This window comes from Poecilia mexicana, unplaced genomic scaffold (assembly GCF_051168715.1).
Source record: "Poecilia mexicana isolate PSO_F unplaced genomic scaffold, ASM5116871v1 scaffold_6, whole genome shotgun sequence".
Classification (NCBI taxonomy): domain Eukaryota; kingdom Metazoa; phylum Chordata; class Actinopteri; order Cyprinodontiformes; family Poeciliidae; genus Poecilia; species Poecilia mexicana.
Window position 1 is genome coordinate 18,591,391 of NW_028263375.1, and position 22,021 is coordinate 18,613,411.

Here is a 22,021-nt window from a genome sequence, read left to right on the forward strand (position 1 = left end):
TTTTAAACTCTGCTTTAATACCATGACACGTTAATATTCTCAACCAAGGTTATCATATTATAAGAATCTTAAACCGACCAAGGCCTCGACAGCATATCTAAAAGCTTAAGTGATTAAAAAAAATTACAAATATTCAATTTAAAAACATCAGGTGTCCTCGGAAAAGTAGAACTTGCCTGCAGCTCTAAGCCGCACTAATCCCTGTACAAAACATACAGTTGTCCTTGGTCCACTCTGAAGGCATCTGGGATAAAACTCACTTTATATAACACTCTCAAACTTCGCCTAACATTGTGTATTTACCTCTAATGATTTTGTCTTCTTCCCCAACATGTCAAATGAAACGGTTTCTATTCTCCAAGAGCCTCCTTTTCCTCTCAACCACTTTAACTGCCAGACAAGGAGGCCTCCACCGCAGTGATCCGGCACCTGCAGGCAGGGAGCAGGGAGTGGTCCATTGGGCATGTGAGGAAAGTAGATACAAGATTTGAGGGCTTCTATTGGGTGGCATTAAAACTTAATAACTTTCCATGGCAGGGCCAGGCTGCGGCACGCTCTTCAGACACGCTGCTTGTTAATTAGACAGCGTGGATGCTCTGCTTATGCAACCTTCACTGAGGTTTCAGTGCACCTGACGAGTAAGGTGTTTTTGTTAATGACATCTTTGTTTGGCAGTTGCTTTTCAGAAGTAACTCCAATTGCTCGTCACTGGCAAGCTCTTTGAAAGTGTCCCCAGTGAGCTTATGTCTCTCCTCCATTGACATGCTAATGACTCAGCACGAATGAATCTGAAATGGCTCTTGTCATCTAACATGCACACAGGGATCTTTTTGCCTGTACTCAGTCTTTTACATTATAATAAATCCCTCGTCCAAGTGTGCAATCTCAATATAAGGATCAGAAGGGGTAAATGAATGCAGGGGGCACCTTAGCTGTTAAACTAGTATGAATGGGGCAGCTGGCAGTACCAGAGTCATATAGATCCAAAGTAACACCAAATGTGCATTAAAATGATTTACCTTACATTAATAATCTGAGCAACTGCTGAGCAAATACCTGATGATTGGACTGATGATGAGAGCTTAAGGGTTAAAGGAAAACTTTCCATGAGGCAGGGCGCTAGACAGTCTGCTAATCAAATCTAGCTGTCACTACCACTGCAGTCAGAAAGTGTACATAAGCACTCTGTGTGAATTTCCACTCATTATGAATGAGTAGCATTACTTTCACGGCTGGTAAGACTTTGGTAAGTTGCATTACCTTGTCCTGAACCACAAGAGAGAAGGAACGAGAGATTACCGATCTGACAACACTTTTCAGTGTAGAAGCAGCTACAGAGGGAAGAAGAAATGTAAGTAGCTCATTCCAGAAGATATTTAAAAATTTAGTTAGAGAAAGAAAAAAAAAAAGTACAACAAGCTATTTAAGATAAATTGCATTTTCTACAGAGGTAAGTCAGTGTTTATTTTAGGCTGAGAGCAAAATCTTCGTCACCTAGCAGGAAGGATAACAGTATGACAACAAGTTCATTGGTTTCATTGTTTTAAATATTCAACCACTCTCTGTTACGTAACATGCCTCACTTAGAAATGTTGGCTGCATTTTGAAAATCCCAAGGGTTGAAGAATGGGTTGACATTGCGTTGTTTATTAGTAATGAGGGTTACTCATGTGCTAGCCGTACTTATGTGCTAGTCTGTGCTAAACTGTAAAAACAAGCGTGACATTGCTTATGCTTCTGATTCAAATTATTAGTTACTTCTAATAGGCAGAAAAATAATATTTGACTCTTGTTTATTACAGTTACTCAAGAAAAATCAGATTCGGTTTTTTTGTTGTTGTTTAAAAAACCAACAAAGTTTAAAAATAAGCCGCAGCGATGAGATCGTTACTAATCACTAATGAAAATATCATTCACTTTTGCTTATTTGTGATTGCTGTAAGTGGAGCGTGTTGCTGTTATTAAGCTCTGATAACAAAATGTATCTGAAGAAACATTTGTAATTTATTAAAAGTTAATTACAGATAAACTACTGTGAGCGCGTAGCCACAAGAGTTTACACAGTCCTGCGAACAATGAAGTATTACCTTATTATTCATCCTGTCAGGTAAAAGACTCCTATCTGGTTTGGCAGTCAGCATTCATTTCACCCCGGAAACTAAGAGAAGGCAAGCACATTACAGATGAGGAATTTGTTTGCGCTGACTCATGGATCCGCCCCCGGAGCCAGCCGCTAATGGTGAGAATGATAATAAAGGACTGCATGTAGCCCAGAGAGAGCCCGGCTCAGGAAAAGAGGTTTGCTTGCCCTGCAGGGTGAGCCGTGCTCGTGCAGGAGTTTACACTGATGGGTGCGCTGAGGAAGATGACTTTCAGACTGCTGATGGGCGCACATGTGTAATTATATACTCCTGGATCTGACTCAGCACTGCTTGCAAGGGAAGGAGGGCACCACCAGTTTCCCAGCCAATCTCACTCTCAATAAAGCGCGCACTCGTACATGCTGCACAGAGACTACATGTACACGTATGCACTGTTCAAACAAAGAGAGGAAGGTATTCTATTAGTCATAGCCAAAATCATATGTTACAAGGGTTTAAGCACAGACCGCCAGTGGTCTGACTCAAGCTAAATGATGATGGATAGCTCCGGACTAGATCTGCTTGTAACTGAAAAAGAAATCCCTCACGTTTTCAAAGCGGAGCAATTTACACAGCACATCAGTCCAAGATAGGAGTCTGAAATTCAACAGTGCATATTATACATAGGTCTGGTTGTAAAGTGATAACGATTCACCTTGACCTCCTCACCCGTGTGTTACTGAGCAGTCACGACTAACCACGGGCTCCAATGTCACATCTCTGAAGCGGAACTCATTAGCAATTTAGAAGCTGTTTCCACATCTGCTTATTTCAATTATTCAATTTAGTTTTCTGTTTTCAACTTTTTTTTTTCCATGTTTTTTTCCTTCGGGAAGGAAGCGCATCCATAAATTATAAACAAGGCAAAAACTAGACTTGTCTAGAAAAATCAAGGTTGACTTGCTAATGTAGAATTAAAGTTTTACAAACAACCAGTTCCCCTCCATGTTGCGCTGCTCAAACAGGTAGGGATTCATTTCAGTTATTCGTTCCACCAACATGACTTCCCTTTTAAACTGTTTGTCACAGAAACGTTGTGCACACTGTGCACTAAAAACACTGAGCTCTGTGATAGATTCCTCAGTAATTACTGACATGAACATCACATCTAATCCATTTGACTCAAACAGAATAAAGTCACATTCCAGAAAATAACTAACATCTAAGAAGAAAAAAATCTTTCAATAAATCCCCCCAAAAATCTACAAGCCAAGAAATCCTAATGTGGAGGATTATTTTGAAATGTTAACATGGCATAGGTACAGACAACAAAATGAATTCCACGACTTGTCCAAAGCTTTTAAACCTTACTTAATCCTGTGTCATTTTTTTATTACAAAAAAGGGAGAAAAAAATGGTGGATATTTACATTTCTAGATCTTATTCCTGATAATGAAAACTATTTTGGTAGTCACTCAAACAGTTTTAGTATGAAACTCAATTCAACCTATGATGTGATACGAAATTAAATGTCTCTAGATGATCACATTAGAATGGTTTAGATCAAAATCCTGTTAAAATACATAAAAGTTTGTCGTTATAAATGAAGAAAATCTGAAAAAGTTTAAGACAAAAGACCTTTTGTAACTTAAGGTTATATATAGTTATAAATCCAGGGGGGGGAAACAGGTGCACATTCTTCTGTGAGTTTAGAAAGGTAATATTACAACAAAAAACAACCATAAAAAAGGCAAACACAGGGCTCTTGACATAATTTATGTTTTCATGGCTGAAAGTGTGGAATGCCGCACAGTTTCCTCCCAAGACATCAATCTGCCATCAAGAACATTTCACGAGTACTTCACAAACCACCACTATGACTAATCTAATCCATGCGCTGCTAGTTTTTGATGCCAGTCAATCTTTGAAATGGAAAATAAGGTTCCACGAGCACGACAATCTTTGAGCAAGTGTCCAAAAGTTTGAGAGGCAGCCATCAGCTGCACAGATCGGTGCCTCTGGTATGCAAAACATCCCTTCTTGCACCTTCCCAGTGTTTACCTAGGGAGTTCCAACACACCTGGCCCTTGGAGAGTGGGATACGGGCAAACACAGCCATGTAGTCGGAGAGTTGGAATGTAAGACCTTTCAGTAACCTGTCACAGCTGAGGCTTGTAAAAACAAATCTTGTCGACAATTGATAAGATCTTCCATTTTGTTACCAAAATGAGTCTCATCCCATAAAAATGCTACTTGTGAATGCTGAGATAAGAGCTGGGGGAGGTTTGAACAGATAACCTCAATGGTATTTATAACACATCATGAAACTAGGTGAAGTACGACCCTACAGCCACATTCCAAACAAAAAACTCACTGTGCTTTAGAAATATGGCCTGTTGCTTTATTTAAACTAAGTACACAAAGCTTAAGAGGACCAGGAACTAAGCACTATTATGAGATGGCAGTCAATCAGGAGATTAAATATTTTTGTGAAGTGTACATAAATATTTTTGGAAGGTAGATGGATGTTATGGTAACAATTTCAAGTGTAACTAGGATTTTACATTTTTCCATAATGGTGCACATACAATACACAGAGAAATCACAAAGAACACTAAGAACTAGGTTGATTAGTTGATATGGCAGAAAAACATATCACGATATAAGCATCTCGTATCAGTCGATATCGATAATTTTTTATTCGTTTTTTTTTTTTTTTTTTAAATATCTGAAAAAGAACCAAACTATTGATGTTAACTTTCCTGCTTTATCCACAGCTAAAACTGTGGATAAAACTGGTAAAACTGGTTTTGCCAGTTTAAGGTGGAAAAACCTTAAACTGCTGATGCATACGATACTCCCCAAGCTGTTGCTAGGTAGCCAAAGTTTGGGCAAACTTGAAACTGCTTGTTGCCCAGCAGGTTGTTGCTAGGTAACCAACAAGTGAGTTAGCTAGTTGATGCCACCAACCGTTATTAGCTGGCAGTGAGAGGTGGAGTGGCTAAAGCCTTTCCTCTGCCTACATCTCCCAGAATGCTGTGCGGTTCTACTGAGTATTATATAAGACGTATTATCTATTGATATTGATCATGTATATATGTCTATCACGACATATATACATGGTTACTGATTTGTTGTCCAGCCTTAGGTTGACAACGGTCACATAATGTTTAACTTCCTTTGTTCGTTGTACATATTCTATTTAATTACTTTACTTCACTACTATTATTTTTATTATTTTAAAACTAACACAAAACTGTCTTAAACATCCTTTAGCTTCTTACATTAGCAGTTAGCATGACTTGCATTTGTAGAAATGAACATCACATAGACACTTATAACTAGGGAGATTTCCAAATGGCTACCAACATTTCCAAATTCAGCATGTTTAAGGACAGTTTAAAGAGTTTAAAAGCAAAAAAGAATGGAGAGAAGAACTTTGCTAAAGTCAGCTTCAGATCAACTACTTTGCTGATTCAACAAAGTGCCTAAATATCAAGTATGAACTGCCCAGTAATCTCCCAAAAAAAAGTGAAGCAAAATCACCAGCACTCAACAACATCTGAACAGGCTAAAATGTCCCTCATCTGACATACCTCCATACAGCATACTGGGTGTTTTTAAATTATTTTACTAATTACTTCATTATTAAACCCCTCATTGATATGGAAATATTTAACGTTGAGTCTTCACACAGTAACATTTTACACACAAAGGAGCATTGTGGTTAGAGACAGTGCAATTGCTTAACAGAATCTCTAAAAACAATGTGTGAAAAATTGTGGTGCTAATGTGAAATTTAAAACAAAAAGAATCAGATGCAGAATCAGCTTTGTTGGCCAAGACTTTAGGGGGAATAAAGTAATGGAAAAAAACAACAGTATGTATATGGATGTACAGCCACTTTAGGCAAAAGATGAAAAAAGATCATATATACAGTTGTAACTAAAAGAAAATTAGGAGCCAGAACTAACATTTGATGAAAACTTCTCAACCAGCCTTAACTGTGCACTCTTAAAAAACAAAGTAAAGGCTGGGGTGTTTGTGTCTCATGTGGTTCACGAGGTTTGGGTGGGCCTCTCAATAAGGTCTGATTTATAGCTTGATGGGTGGGTGTCATGCACGTCTCTGTCTCCCTGTCATTACTCCACAGAGTAATGATCACAGCTATCAGAGCTGCAGGTTGGAGGATGTCCGGAGAGTTGAGGAAGGAGAAGGTGGGAGGGCACGGCGCAGATTTATGGCACCCTCTGAGCATCTTAGGAACCAAGATAGTATATCTGTGTGAGATGTGCCCTTAGCTCTATAAAGCTGCCTTCCGTAACGCTCAGGCATAATCACCGAGGCAACTCGGGCATGGATACCATGCGTGGACGTGCTGATGAGAATGATGTTGCTGAGTTAACATGAGAGAGATAAGTTGGCTGCCCCCCTGGGAATGACAATGAGGGATGAGGCAGGAGATGGGGGGAGGCTGGACGAGGCAGCATAAAGACGAGTGTTTGCTGAAGAGAGACTATTTAGCCAGCCACCAGACTGACTCTAAATGAGATGTATCAAAAAGAAACTGACCACGTTTCATCCACACTTTCCCCAGGGAACTCAGAAAACCTGCGTCCTGGGAAAGAGCCCAAGTCTGAATTACGCCTCATTTGAAACCACAAAGATGAGGGCAATCTGACACTGCGAAGAAGTCTTATCTGTTTTTCATCTTTATGGATAATAAAGAGTGTCCGATGTGCTCTGTGTGTCTGACACTATGTAGTCTAAACTGCACACATAAAAAACATAAGTGTGTATGTTGGTGCGTGTAAACTCATAGAGGACTTGTAAAATATTTTTGAGAGGTTCATGTTTCTATCCTTTGTATAACATCTTTAATGTCTCTTTAATGTCAGTCCAACTTTTATGTAATTTTTAAATTTGGCCTCTTGTCTATTTCTCCAGACTTATAAGAGCTAATTCATGTATTTCCTTTGGATTTTGAATTGCAGGAACAACAAATCTGCCATTTTGTAAATATTTCTGGTAGCAAAAAAAAAAACAAAAAAAAACACACAGTCATAGTATGAAAACTACAGGAACACCTGAGTAAATAATCTACCTAATATGAGCCTGTTAGACTCTCAGTGTTAATCTTCAGACAGCTGAACTGCAATAATCAATTACCAAAGGCTGTTGTTCTGTTTCAGACAAAAGCAAATAGAATATATTATACTGTTCCCCGAAATTACTTCCAAGATTGTGATATTTTACGTAAGTTTATTAAGTCATGAGAAATTTATATCAACTGGTGCTTACTTAAGCCATAAGGTACACTTAGCTTAAGACTGCCTAGTCAAACTCAAATTTGGGATTTGACTGTAAAGACAAACAGCAGCACCACTGAAGTCAGGTCACTCTTACTACCTTAAATCTAGTTTATTAAGCTAAACAGAAGAAAAAAGCTGATGTCAGAACACAGAAAAGCAATGGAAAGAATGAGTCAGACAGATAATATGAAGTTCTCTCAGTTTTAACTCATGCTGTCACAGTTTTAACGATCTAATATCATATTGTTTACCTCTTGCATGATCAATCAAACTATGATGAACCCCCTCAGATCCTGTCTCAGATATTAGTCGAGTTTTTTCCCCGACTTTTTAAGAACACCACTTTCAGATACCATTTATGTAGAGCTCTGTAGGGCTGACTTTCCTTCTTTTAGTGACTGTCAAAGCTGTCAGAGCTTTGACAATGCTGCCAAAACTGTTATCATAAAATCTATTTTATTATGTTACTGATGTTATGAATATGTAAATTTCAGAGAGGGGGGGAAAAACAACAGCTTCTTTCTGCTTATTAATGTAAATTTTTGTAACAGCAGCCATGATAGGATCAGAGCGCACTCGCTTTGTCTGTATGATCAAACACATCTACTTTCACCGACAGCTTCGCCGTCAAGCCTTTCAGCATGAGTGATGGGTCTGTCAGATCCACCTGCCCGTTTCTTTACTACCAGCTGATTGAGTGTCTCTGCCCCCTGAGTCAGACCTTTTTTTTTCCCTTCTGCTGTCTTGACCACCTCCCGCCCCTTCGCGATCCTGTCCGCGTCTTTTCGGCTGAGGTGTCATGTTATTTACAACCCAGAGAGCTCTGTGTGCTGAGAATCAACACAATATAGCTGCCCAGGCAAAGGAGCAACCTGCTGCTCACACACACACACGCACATTTCCCCAGATACCAACTCAGAGTCACATGAGCATCCTGGGAGGCTGAGATGTTTACCTTCGCAACAAAAGCTATACGTGAGCAATTAGGAATCACGGAAAGAGGGACAAACAGAGAAAGGCGTTCAAAAGTCTGTGCTAGGAGCAAGTCAGTGGTCACAAAAAGTTAGAAAACAGCAGAATAAGTGAAGGAAAGGACTCGGATGATGTCACGGAGAGTACAATTGAAGGCCAGGGGAAGTTCACACTGACAGAACATGACAGTATTCACTCAGGTGAACTTTACGGTTAGCTGGGTTTGACTGGGAACATGGCTCCAGGTGGAAACACTCAACATGACAATTCCAACTGTAGCTGCTTTTTCCTGTGACCTTTGACATGAATATGCAGAAAAAAATGAGGGAAGATTCAAGCTATGGATACAGTGCCTTGCAAATGTATTCATATCCCTTAAGAATGTTACAAACACAAACTTCAGTGGACTTTTGTATTTGAGAATATATGTTTTTTTAAGTAAAAAAACAGATCAGTAAAAGTGTAACATGCGTATGTTTCTGATAGGCAGATATGAATAAAAACCCAGGCCATGCGTTTTATTTCTTAAAAATGGCTGAAAACAAGCAATCACTTTCCTTACATATTCAGTACTTTGTCTTGATCTATCACGTAAATTCTCACCAAAATCCGTTTGCGGTTGCGACATGACAAAATGGGAACTAGATTGAGATGTATGAATACTTTTGCAATGCACCAGAAGTGTGGCACTCTATGACCTTTAATTATCTTAATATCACTCTTCAAAAAAGCATGAAAGAAAACAGAAACACAAGAACAATGTCAAACACTAGACCACAAATGGAAAAAAAACAAAAAAAAAACAGCACAGCTGGGATCATAAGTCTAATGCAATAGTTTGCTTCCTTTTACAAATTTCAGCGCATACACAGGGGAAGTTTTCAGGTGTGAATGTCTGAAGATCTGAAAACCAAACTGCGGTGAAATGCCTTCACTAAATCCCCTCCTTCCTCGCAGTAATTACAGACTCCCTGGTGACAAACTACAGGTCTGCTGTGTTTGTTTTCGCCTTCTTGGATAAAACAGGTGAAGAAAGGCCTGTTTGTGCTGGGCTGAATGCCAGTCTTTTACTGGTTCTGCTAGCTACCCAATTTTTATCTTGATGCAACAAAAACTCTGAGGGAAATGCCCCCAAAGAATTGTCCCAATTTTAAAAGAATTGCAGAGCTGATATAATTTCATAATCGTTGTGTCCCTGAGTATTTGTAACCCTGCAAAGTACAACATACCACACAAGAATCGGTGTTCTTCTGTTTTCGAATCTAGAAGGCCAAAGTTTACAATTGTACGCTTGGTTAGGATGATTTATTTAGAGAAGTGCCAAAGACTTGATGTATTGGGTTGTATTGGAAATTGGGTTGACTTTGGGTTGAAAGAGGAGGCAGAGTGTGAGGGATGAGAATGTGATGCAAGGAGGACTGGATCAATCTTTTATCACTGCAGTGTGCTTTCATCCCTAATGGATCCGGCATGAGCAGAGCACAGCGCTGCTTTCCATCACATTGCACAGGCAGGGGAAGGACACGGGGAAAGTAGGAGAGCAAGAAGGTAAAGACGGCAAAGGAGAAAAGCGTTGCGAGGCACCTTCCAAAAAAAATGATCGCAAACTTCTTCTTCTTCTGCAGTGTCTGGCTGCACTGTCCTCGATCATACTCGCACCAGAGACCGTCTGAAGGAGGAGGGAAGCACAGCTGATAAGAACGGCAAAAATTAAGCCACTTCTCAGCTTGAAGAGTAATTCAGAAAGTTTCCATCAAGACTCCCAAAAGGTAACTTGCTGAGCTCAGGCAGACCTGCTTTCTCTGCCACCCGAGCTGAGTGACAGACAGAGCCGCTGACAGAGATAGAGACTGCTTTAGACAAGGAGGGAGTCCATCTGTGTATTCAAGCATTAAAGGAGCATTAAAAATAACACAGCAAAGAACAAGGTACGAGCTCTCTCAGAGGACATTCTGCTCTCTCCATGCTAAGCAGCCTCATTCATGCGATGGGAAATAACAAGTATCAAACCAGTGAGGGGGACATAAAGGGAGGGAAGCAGAGAGAAGAGACATGCAAACTAAACAAGACTTAGGGGGAAAAAAAAAAAAAAAAAAGAGTTTAAAAGTTTTATGATGTATTCCAGCCGCTGACAACTTCACAGTTATCACCCTGCTGGTTTACCGCTTTAGGTAAAGTGTTGGTGGTGATGCTAAAAAAGGAGAGGGTGATACATAATAATGTTTCTGCTTTTTTAAAGAAGCAGGAACACATAATGAGGATATTGTTGCCTAATAAACTGGATTTGTGTGGTACTCTGTGGCAGTCTAGATAATTTTAGTGATCAATGGCCAGGAATAGTACATAGTACAAGTGACTAAAATAAATAAAAAAAAACAATGCTCCCAAAAAGCTATCTGGTAATGGAATCTGGTTGGTTTTACCTTAATCAGCCCTAACTAAAAACAGAAAAAAAACTAAACTAAAATAAACACCAAAAAAAAAAAAGAAAAAAGAAACTTTTGCAAGCTGAAGAAGAGTTGTTGTGTCATGTGTCCAAAACTAAAGTCAAAGGAGATTATTCCTACCATCTATTCAGGCTAAGACAGCTAGAAAGAAGACTTACAGTAGATAACAGGAAGGCTGAACACATGACAGAAAAGTTGCTGTTTTTGGAACTTTCAGCCTCTGCCATGGAACATGGTGGATGTGGAAAAGACTTTTTGAAATCTCTAATGTTAACTGATGTAATTACACTAATAACTATTGAAAACTGCTAATGAAAGCTTAACATATCAACTCTACGATAATGTGGCCTTTGCTTTTAAAATAATTGTTACCCAAGGGGAGTAACATCACTTTGACTCCTAATATACATTAATATTCAATAAATTAGAACATGTGTTTAGGGTTACGGTCATTGTTTGGATTAAGCATTATTTAAAAAAAAAGTTTTAAGAAGGTTTTAAACTTGTCATTTAGTCCAAATTTCTGTGCAAAAATGTTTTTGTTGCCCTAATATAGTACTCTAATCTTAAATCTGTTTGTAATTAATCTATATAAGGTGATTAACTTAGAGACCCGAGTTACTAAAATGAAAGAAACATTTCAATATTACAGTTTATTGAAAATGACTTACTAACAAATTACTTCTCACAGCAGGAAAACAAATAATAATATTTTGCATGCAGTTTTTAAAAGTCCATTAAGTTCTACAGGAAAAATAAAAAAATAAATAAATGTTTTTATTATTATTTTTAAAAGATTTTGGAAATTAGTTTCTTTTTGGTTCTTATTGGTGCCTCTCCGCTGCAAAAGAAAAAAGGCTCGGGTTTAAACTTGTTTTGTACTCATAAAATTTGGAACAATTTATTCTAATTTGTTATTAAAATTAGTTATTTCATGCTATTTCATGTTTTAGTTATTTCATTTCTTACTATCATTAATAATAAATCAAGTTAATTGCATGAACCGCAATGTGATAGCATGAGGTACATTTATTAAGTTCCTGCTGTTGGTTAGGGAAAGAAATAATCACCCCCTTGTGGGGGGGGAGGGCGAGGACGGTGAGCGCTTGCTGGGGTTTCAATCGATGGCCTTGATTGGATAACAAGTGCAGCCTGCTAATGAGCTCCACTGACTGACACATAGCATGCTAGGAATTTATAAACAAGATCTTAAGCCATGCATAAAGACAAGCCAATGTTTAAACAGGCCGTATTGGAGTGATTTGGTGCATTGGATTAGCAAGTTGTTGGCATTTAGGATGTGTTGCCTAAAACAGCACGGACCTGCCAGTGCACTCTCCCCATCTCTTCAATAAATTAATCTTTAAGCCTTTATCTCTTTTCGTGCACTGTACTTCTAGCTGAGTTTTTTGTTAGCAGAGAATAGACTTACGAACAGTCTGCGTACACAGAGTAAATTCAAAAATGAGCAAAAATAATATTAAAACAACACTTGCAAAGAGTGAAGATTCAACCCAAACAGGTTTGAGTTCTTTTGTTGCACACAGGAGTACTTGGGTGGCGGGTCTAGCTTCAACAGGTGCGTACATGCAAAGACACGGTTCGACTCGGCGAACATACAACACAAAAGCAATTTTGTCTCATCACCAAAATACTAAGTTAGATTTATGAAACCTAATAACACCTCTTGCCTCTGCATTTTATATGCTGAGTTCAGAGAAAGTTCTTGACATACAGATTCAAACAGCTCAAGCCAAGGGGAAGAGTCAAACAATCTCTCGAGAAATCCTCACGCTCACCTTCTTGTTCTTGCTTCTTGGTGTTTTAAAACTTCCAGTCTTCTTTTATTTTCTCCTTCCTTCCAGCTCTGTCGGGGAATTCCTAACCTTCTCACCGGGCAGTGGTGCCGGCTGTTCAGCTGGTGTGCGAGGAAGCCTGCGAGTGAGTCTGCGAGGAAGCACGTGAGTCCAGCAGAGGTCAGTTAGATGTGAATTTAAAGAGTGTCACCACTTCTCCGCTCTGTCCTCCTTGCCTTTTTTATTGCTGGCTGCCTCAGGAATGCACTTCTGCTGGATGTCCTCACCACAGGCGAGATCTGAGTGTGTGCTCCAGTTCTCTCTATGTCTGCACTGCTCCTCCTCCCTCTGTCTCTCTCACCCACACAGAAACACACCCTCCCCGTCACTCTTCTCTTTCTCTCCACCCTCTTTCTATGTGCTCTGACAGATCAGATACCTCCCCTTCTTCCAGGTATCTGAAAAAAACTGTTTCTTCCTCACCAAAATCAATTACCATACCTAGCCCTTTTTTTTTATTATTATTCAACATTCTCTATTCAGATGGAGATCTGCTCATAGAAAAATCCCCGCAGAAACTGGAAACTCCTTGCATATATTTACATATCTGTCTCTAATGTTTGTACGGTCAATAACCTGAGGCATCCGACATCGAAGTTCTGCCCTCCAGTTACACAATCAGCTGATAATACAAATAAGTCTGTCAGGTGGTTCTCTCTTCCTTTTCCTGGAATGAGGTCATAGTACGACAGACCAGGTGGAACAGGAGAGCGAGAGTGCGCAACTATTAGCATTTGAGCTGGACAACGCCCTGAGAACAAAAAGAACAGTTAAGCTGCTGCACTTAAACCTGACCACTCGGGCGCAGGGAGCAGAATTAAAATATGGCTAATGCACGACAAACCATCCCCCACACCAAAAAAAAAAAAAAACAAGTAGAAAGTGTTCAACAATAAATTCAAAGAAATTCCTGAACTGTGACCCTGTGATGGCTGCCCCGTCCCATACACAAACACACTCTGCATGCAGAGCTGAGAAATGTGTGACCAATGTGCCGGGCAGACTGTGCAGGAAGCCCCGCATGGAGAGACAGACCCAGCTATTTATTCACAACTCTCGTTTTCCAAGGCAAGTTTATTTGTGCAGCTTTATTCATACACAATGTAATTCGATTTACTTTATAGGAGATTTATTTTTTTTTTTTTAATTCACAAAGTTTCTTCCAATCTTACAATCAATGGTACACTCTTAGTCATTTTAGTTAAATGACTCCAAAACTTGTAACTAAAACTATTTAACATGGGAACTGGCAAAGAAATGAGAACCTTCAAATAAAATCTTCAAAAACTCTGACCTACAAATTGAGCTGATCTTAGCCAACACCAGCTATTGTTGTTGAAACAAACTGTAAGAGACAGGTTTAATAGCTACTACATGCTTTATTAAACAGTTCCAGCTCAACAAATAGAGATTTTTCAAAAGCAACCCTGATGAATAAATTATTTCAGTATAGTTAATAAATAATAAGCAGTTAGATAACAAGTAATGTGATGTATGTATTCTGCCTTAACAAAAGCCTGTGATAAAGGAATAACACTTTGTTCATGACAGTCATTTGGTTCTTTCACAATTTTGCACTTTTGGAGCTTTGGTCTTTTCATATCCAGCTTTTATTCATAGGTAACGAGCCATCTATCTATAAGATGTGTTTTTTTTAACAACCACGCATCAGTTGACTGCCTTGGGATGTTTTGGACAAGCTTTGAAACCCATAATTTAAAGGACAATTCTATAATCTACTTATCATGTAATTTGATGCATGAATATATTTAAATCGTGGTGGCATTAATGTTTTGGACAACTCTTAGGTATGTGGTTTTGTACATGATAAACAAAGCTTCTTTATGCAGAAAAGAGTGGTGACATTTACCCTTTAAGGCAAGAGCTTGGTGTCTGCTGTATTTAGTGTCTTAAATATTACGAGGTCTTCATTTCTGTTCTGTCAAAGGGAACTGTATTTTCTTCTCCAGAAGTTTATCTCTTTGTAAAATTACACACAACTATGGGACCGAGTTCATTTTTGCATCAATAAAGATGTGACTTATGACCAAAAAAACAAAACAAAAAAACAAATGGAGAATCTTCTACGAGATCTGCAACATCAGTTGGATTGAGACAAATGCATTTGCTCTGAGAGATCCCTTTAAGGTTAACATCAAACTGGTTCTTTTATTTATTTACTCTGTTTCCATGGTGAAGTCAAAGAGATAAGAAAAGACAAAATTAACAGCCTGCCACATATTAACATATGAGTAACAAGTACTTGGAAAATGTATACCAAATAAATCCCAATGTTATTTTCGAACTACACTGTAAAACCATACACTGTGTTTCTGGATTCACAATACAATAATTAAGCACCAGAGGGCCATTAAGACTAATTAGTCATTCTCCCTTTTCTTCACCTCTATCAGACGTCAGATTTTATTCTCAGCAAACTAATGAGCCCAGCAGTCACAGCACCTGATAACCAGTGTGCACATTGCACAAAGCAGAAGTTTTCCAAAAATAGATGGCCGGCATTAATTGCATTAATTAGACGAGCTAAATCATCCAAACAAAAGACCACACCAAAGACTGCAGCAGCTTCTAGCAAGGCTGAGTCAGAGGCCCATTGAGAGCCAGTTCACAGTTACATGAACTCCTTCACTGTTCTGTCTATAAAGCAAAGCTTTTGGCACGTATAAGAGCTGTGTTGTCAGACAAATCCCTTAAACAACTCTCTCAAATCATACGCGGAGGAAGAACCTCCTGAGGCAGGGTTTAAGTACCAAAGGCCATTGTGAGAAAACTCTAAGGTGCCAAGCAGAAGTGACATTTTGACAGCAGGTATTGGGGAAGTAACTACATTTTACGGGCCCTGACAGGCTTATATGATTGTCCTACATCACATTCAGTTCATTTAAAGTTGAGGGAGGGGTATTATGAGCCAGTGGATTATCAGTCCAAAGCCTCCCAGATTTTGCTGACACCTTCCAGGCATTCCTCAGGGCACCTCCCACTGCTGCGCCCCCCACTCAAACCCTCCCTTGTAAAACTCCACATATCTTCTCTCTCTCTTTTTTTGAAACACAAACCCTTTTCTTCCCCTCCTCCAACCCTCCCTCTGCATTCAGGCTAGAAGCTAAAGAGAACAATGAAAATAATTTAAGCCTAAACTTCTTCATAATATATTCAATTTCACAAAAACGAAATCTACAATCTGTTTTTACCAAAACAGCTTAAAGGTCTGTTTTAATTCGAATACAAAGTAAATATGTCAGAAGTGCCTGATGATTGATGGTGAGTGATGAAATAGATGGCTCTGGGACAGAGAAATAGTCTCCTTGAGAATGGGAGTGCTGAGTGGAACCAAGATGACTCAATTTTTAATTGTTGAAGGCTTATACTAAGAACAATCGTCAGCAGGTGGGTAACAAGGACGGAAAGGCTAGAACAAGGACAGTGAACAAAATATACACTTGAAACAGCAGCACTATTCAGAAAGGCATTTCAAAATCGTAAACTTTTGTTGACACTGGGTTTCAAGCGGCAAATGGTCGTGCCAAACAAGCCTAAATAAAGCACTGATGTCTCATTATGGTGAGGCCAGGGTTGTTGCTTCAGAAGTTTAGCTGTGTCGTATATCATGATGATGATAGGATGGTGTTTACCAGCTAAGGTAATTGCCGTGTTAGGACGTAGTTATAGCAAAACACAAATTAAGACCTGGCTGAGTTCTGTTTTCCTCTCAGAAACCTGGCTCAAGAGAAAATTCATGGTTTGACAGCAAACCACGCCATCATTATTTTAGTGGAAATGGTGGAGTGACTATGCATAGTTCTAAGAAATTCTGGACATTTCTTGAACTTCTTTACATTTTGAACATAAGAAAACACGTCCGACGTCATTCTTTCCATTTCTTTACCTAAACCCACGCTTTTTCCATCCACCTCGTGGATGTTAAAGTCACTTTCTGTGAGAATCCGCGGTCTCTTGAGATAACGCGGCACCATTAGTGTCACACTGTGCTGTTGCTATCTGTAAATGGAAATAGGATAAAAAGAGCTTAAGTAGAAAGCTGGGACTGTGAGAGAGACCTAAACTTTTCGGTCAATGATGGGATGCTGATGACAGGTCAAAGAGTCTCGTTCACTTCTTCAACTCCTCTGTTTCATGAAAGAGGTGCCATTTCTCCAAGAACAAAAGGAAGTGGAGTCATTAAGACTGCCCTGAGCGTCTTGGGACATGTCCCATGTCCAAACACAGGCTTTCTTAGAACAAGGAGGAGGATAAATATATAATCTTTGTCTGAACAAACCAGCGTATGTCCACTGAGAGACAAATGAAGCATAGACATAAAAATGACTTAGGACCTGCCAGATGGGTAAGAACCAATAAATAAACGACGATCCCAAGAACAAAAGCTTAGAGAAGTGGGGCTCTGTATGGAAAGAAAATCCTGCTTTATTAAGAGAAGAGCAATCATGTGGGTGGGGGTCAAAGGTGAGAGGCGAAAAAAAGATCTACACAAGCCCACCCTGGACACACAGTCACTGACACCCTGCCGATCCAAAATTAACCAGGTCTGCTTTGTTGCTCAGCATATTTCCGTAGAGACTTCCAAGTATCCTCCATGTTTACTGTTGTCCTTCCACTTTCTAATGCAGTTTACCGTACTAATCTGTTCCTCGTCCATGCTGAATGTCTATGGGACAGAACAATCCATCCAATGTAAACACCTGCAGGAACAACAACCTTTAAAAGCTTTCACTGCAGCAGGCCTGTCATCTCTTTCCTTCAGTGGCTTTACTGGATCAAAGCAAAGCTGTCTTTTGTACTTACAATCATGCACTCTAAGCACACACACAAAAACAGGAAAAATGAGTGCTTGCACACACAAACGCATGGTGATGCTGGCACATAACAGAGATGGATCTCTTTAATCACGGCATTCTAATAACAGACATTTAGTTGAAAGTGCTGGATGAATGCATAACCGATTTGCCAAAGTTTCAAGCAAAGGCACTTGAAGATGGGTTGAATTTTAACTAGGCCGGTGAGACTGCCATTACCGTCTCTATTCAGGTTCAAGTGTGCTTGAGTGTGCGCTTGAGGGGGTATGCGCATGAGACTGAATTAATGACGTGTGTGTTTGTCGACGGATATGCCGGATTATTAATCAGCGCTTAGACAAAGGCCATATGTGTGCAAGTCAGTGCATCTCTCCCACATGTCTCTTGCATATTCTGCTCCACGTTGGTATAAAACACAGCCAGCAAGAATGTTAGGATTGTCAGGTCAGCAGCACTGACATCATGGCAGTCCGTCAGAGGCAAGGCCCCAGCGCCAGTTTCCACCTGGTTGCATCAGTAATACAATACTAAGCTGTAGATCAATTTCACAAGCTCCAACCCAACTTCCTGCTCACCCTGACTCTTTAAACATTTAATATAAACTTAACATAAACTGAAAATTCATATAATTAAATCCTAAGCTTTGTTCTTTCCAAACCCTACATCTTAACTGAAACTATCTTAAAATATAAAACCAAAGCTGCACTTCATGTTCAATAATTACTTCCACAATTATTATGTAAAGTAGGGAATCTTCAAAAAACTACAACATTTTAAAGCATAACTTCGCTAAAATGCAAAGCCTTAAAATGTGCACAAAACATACCCCAACCTTTCTGTGTGGTAAATATCCAAGTCACCCAATGGTAAAGTGGGTTGTAAAGGTAGACTGTATGACCAGTATACCGACAAACAAGAGCTGATAAGATCTGAGTTTTATAATCATTTACTGACACAGTCAACAATACCGTGGATTAGCAAGATTCTGAAAAATATTAATCAATTCAGACAGGCTTTTAGCTTGAAGAATACAACACCAACAGAGGAATAGTTCTTGCTAAGAGCAGTCCAGTATGAGTCTGAATCATCAGAGTCATAAGCCATTATGGATGGTAGAGTAAAGCTGCGGCTGAATCAATCAGTGATAAGGCTAATGATTATCTCCACAACATGAAACTATTTAAGGTTTTCAGTTTGAGGCTTTTCATTTGGTCGTTTTCCATGCATGTTCACCAATGCACATGTCGTATTCTTCTGGTGTCTCCTCAGTTAAATAATTGTAACCGTAAAGCGCCAAGAGACTGATGATGGCTTGAGTCCAGCATCTAAGTTCAAAGAAGTCTGCAGGCCATCTGATAAAGTGCACCTGAAGGTGGTGTAGGGAGTCAGCTTCTATCGTTGCCAAGGCAACCAAACATAGTAACAGCCACCTGGTTGGTTGGAACAAGACTGGGAGCTCAAAGAATACCTACTTCAGGAGGGTAACTGTGCCAGAAAATCCTCTTGAAGCAACACAGATCCAAAACAGAAGCCTCATTGTGTCCATGTCATGATGAGTGGAGCAGGGATCATGGCCAGCTGTTGAATCTTTCATAAATAAATGAATACACTATTCAGATCTCATTTAAGACAAAATTACTTCAGCCAATTTCACCTCTGGATTTCTTAGTGTATATTTAGTGATTGGTTGGACATTTTTTTAACAAATGCTGAAAGCTAACCAAAGCTAACCAAACTCATTTGCTGGAAACTTTATGTTTGCAACAGACTGAAAATTTTGTGAAAAGCATCAATGTATCCTGTGAAAAATTAAAGTTAATCAATTGCAGAGTCAAATGTATTACATTTAGTCAAGACGCTGTCAGAAATTATGCAAATATGTGTCAATAAGTTTGAGGGATTGGCTGCTGCTCTTTCCACCATCTGAATTCAACTTGTCACAGATAACTTTTTTAAAAATAAAATAGATTTCTTCTAGACAAGAAACTTAGTTAATGACATAAAATGATAAAACCTTGACAAGATGTTGACTAAGATTTATTTTGTTCCATTTGTACAGAGAGGACAAATGGAACAAAACATCCATTTGTTGTCTGTACCCAATTTTTCCTTGTTAGTTTTCGCTGGGGAGCTGTTTCCTATCGCCAGAAATCACTGGGCGAGAGGCAAGTATACACCCTGGACCAGTCACCAGTACAACAGAGGACATCTCAGAGACTCAAAGGAAAAACAACCATGCATGAACCTGTTCACTCCCAAGAGCAATTTAGAAACCATTTCAGTTAGCACGCATGTTTTCAGACTGTGGGAGGAAGCCAGATCACACATAGAAAACCTATGAGTGCACTGAGAGAAAAAAGTCTTGGTCAGAACTTGAACCCAGGAACTTCTTGCTGCAAGGCAACAGTCCTAACACCATGCATCCTCTTCCAGAGATTCAAGTTGGAAAGATTACTTATAAGCCAGCTTGAGGACGGAATTCCAAATTGGAAATTTGTAGCTCAACCCCAGGTCAAATTCAATATGGATGCTGCACATAACAAACACTGAACGTTGCAAAAGTTCACTATTTATTTGCACCCTTCTCCATTCGCGCAAAGCATATTCGTGGAGAACGTGTTGCTAAATGACCTGCAGACCACCTGATTATAGACGGTAGGTAGATACGTATTTATGTCTATGGGTAGATAGGTCAGTCAAACTTTATTAACAAACCAGCGTTCTGACAACTATCCCAGCATGCACCGCTTCTTCTTCTACGGGCGAAAAGGAAGTCGGCGGCTGCTAACCGTAGTTGCTAGATCTGTTGTGGCTCAATATTGGTCCATCTATAAGGCACACCGGATTATAAGGCGCACTGTCGGCTTTTGAGGAAATTGAAGGTTTTTAGGTGCGCCTTATAGTGCGGAAAATACGGTACATAAAAAAATAATCAACAGCGAGGATGTTTAAGCTTCTTGAAATGGTGTCTGACATTTTGTCTGCTCTCTGTCACTTTGAATGCATGCCACTACTGCTAAGGTATAAAGTGTCTACTAATTAAACCACCGTGGATGAACAATGAGACAAACAGAACTCAGAAAACACATTAAAAGATAATTTGACTATTTTCTAAATTAAATTATAGTTCTAATAAAAATAAATAACTATATTATTTTATCAGTATACGCCTGTTCTAATTAAACCGCTTGATGTCAAATGTTATTTTCTCTAGTGTCTTGTCCCTTTCCCCCTAAATATAGCAGCAATGGTTAGTTTGCTCACCACTCACTTCATAGAGGTGATGCTCCCATCGCGTCAATGAGGCTTATGGGAAATAACAAAGCATGAATGTTTCAGAACAACAAAACAACCATAATACACAAAACTGATTCCACAACAATTATAAGTTATCAATACTTTCTAAATTATCGTCTCATGTGTCAAATTATAGAATATCTCCATATGTTCTGCCACGAAAAAAACAATCTACGTTTTCACAAAACAAGGTCCGAGTTATGACAGTTAAATGATGTGGTAACAATGACAACAGAAAGAAAGACAGTTTGAAACTGCTGTTCTGACTGTTTAAAACCATTAACTCTAATATCCATTTGTTGTAGTTTTGACACTGAAAATAACTTCAGCCACATGTTCAGCAAGAGAAGTTGGAAAAAAAAAAAGTCCAAAAATAAATCCAGCAAAACACGTTTGTCTAACTTACCTCCTGTAGTCTAATAGTCTTCATAAGCGCCTGTCCGATGAGAATACGGGAAGAGTAAGAGGAGGAAGAGCGAGCCAGACAACTCTGTGACTGTCTGTGTTGTTCTCACATGCTACCTGATCCACCACCACAGGCTGCAGTGTCAGGGCGACTGGCTCTGAGCAATGCAGAGGGGAGGGGGGCAGCTGTAGAGAAAAGCAAAGCGGTGCCGCCATTCCCTCCCGTCACCCTGGAAACCAACGCTCTTTCAAAGAAAACCGGCCAATGGCAAACACCGGCAATTGTGTTTTCGGACAAAAAGTCACATGACTGCCCAAATACCACTCCCTTCATGCTCCTAAGAGAGAAAGAAAGAGAAAAATGAAAAATAAAAAAATAAGCGAAAACTTGGTGCGCTTCAATAGGAAAGATGAAAATGGAAGGAAAACCATTTTTTATTTTTATCATTCCTTTTTACGCATATATAACTAATGTAAAAGTTCAGTGCTTTTGCTAGTTTGTGATTTATCAAATCTCTGCATTTATTTCTTGAATCAGAAGGCTTGGTATTTCTAAAGATTTACAGATTTAAATATATCAATTCTTTAACCAAATCAAAGTACAATTACAAAGTAATACAGTTCCTATATATTTATTCAAAAGGCAATAACATTTGAAATTCATTGTTAGCTTTCATGTGTTAAAGAATAAACAGACATTACTATTTCAACTATGATACTGAATAAACACGAGTGTGTCTGTGTTTCCTAATAAAATGCAATCTTCATCTGGTGGGTAGACATGTGATAAGATTCTTATTGTATGACAATCTCATG

At 39.1% G+C, this 22,021-nt stretch overlaps 1 protein-coding gene across 1 annotated transcript in view; it reads right to left on the minus strand.

The window, feature by feature from the left end:
• The window catches only part of rassf7a (Ras association domain family member 7a), a 32,579-nt gene extending 18,967 nt beyond the window's left edge, over positions 1-13,612 (minus strand). The window contains exon 1 of the mRNA XM_088006347.1: positions 12,612-13,612. The gene's annotated coding sequence lies outside the window, so the exon portion shown is untranslated. The remainder of the gene's footprint in view (positions 1-12,611) is intronic.
• Between the last annotated feature and the right edge of the window lie 8,409 nt (positions 13,613-22,021).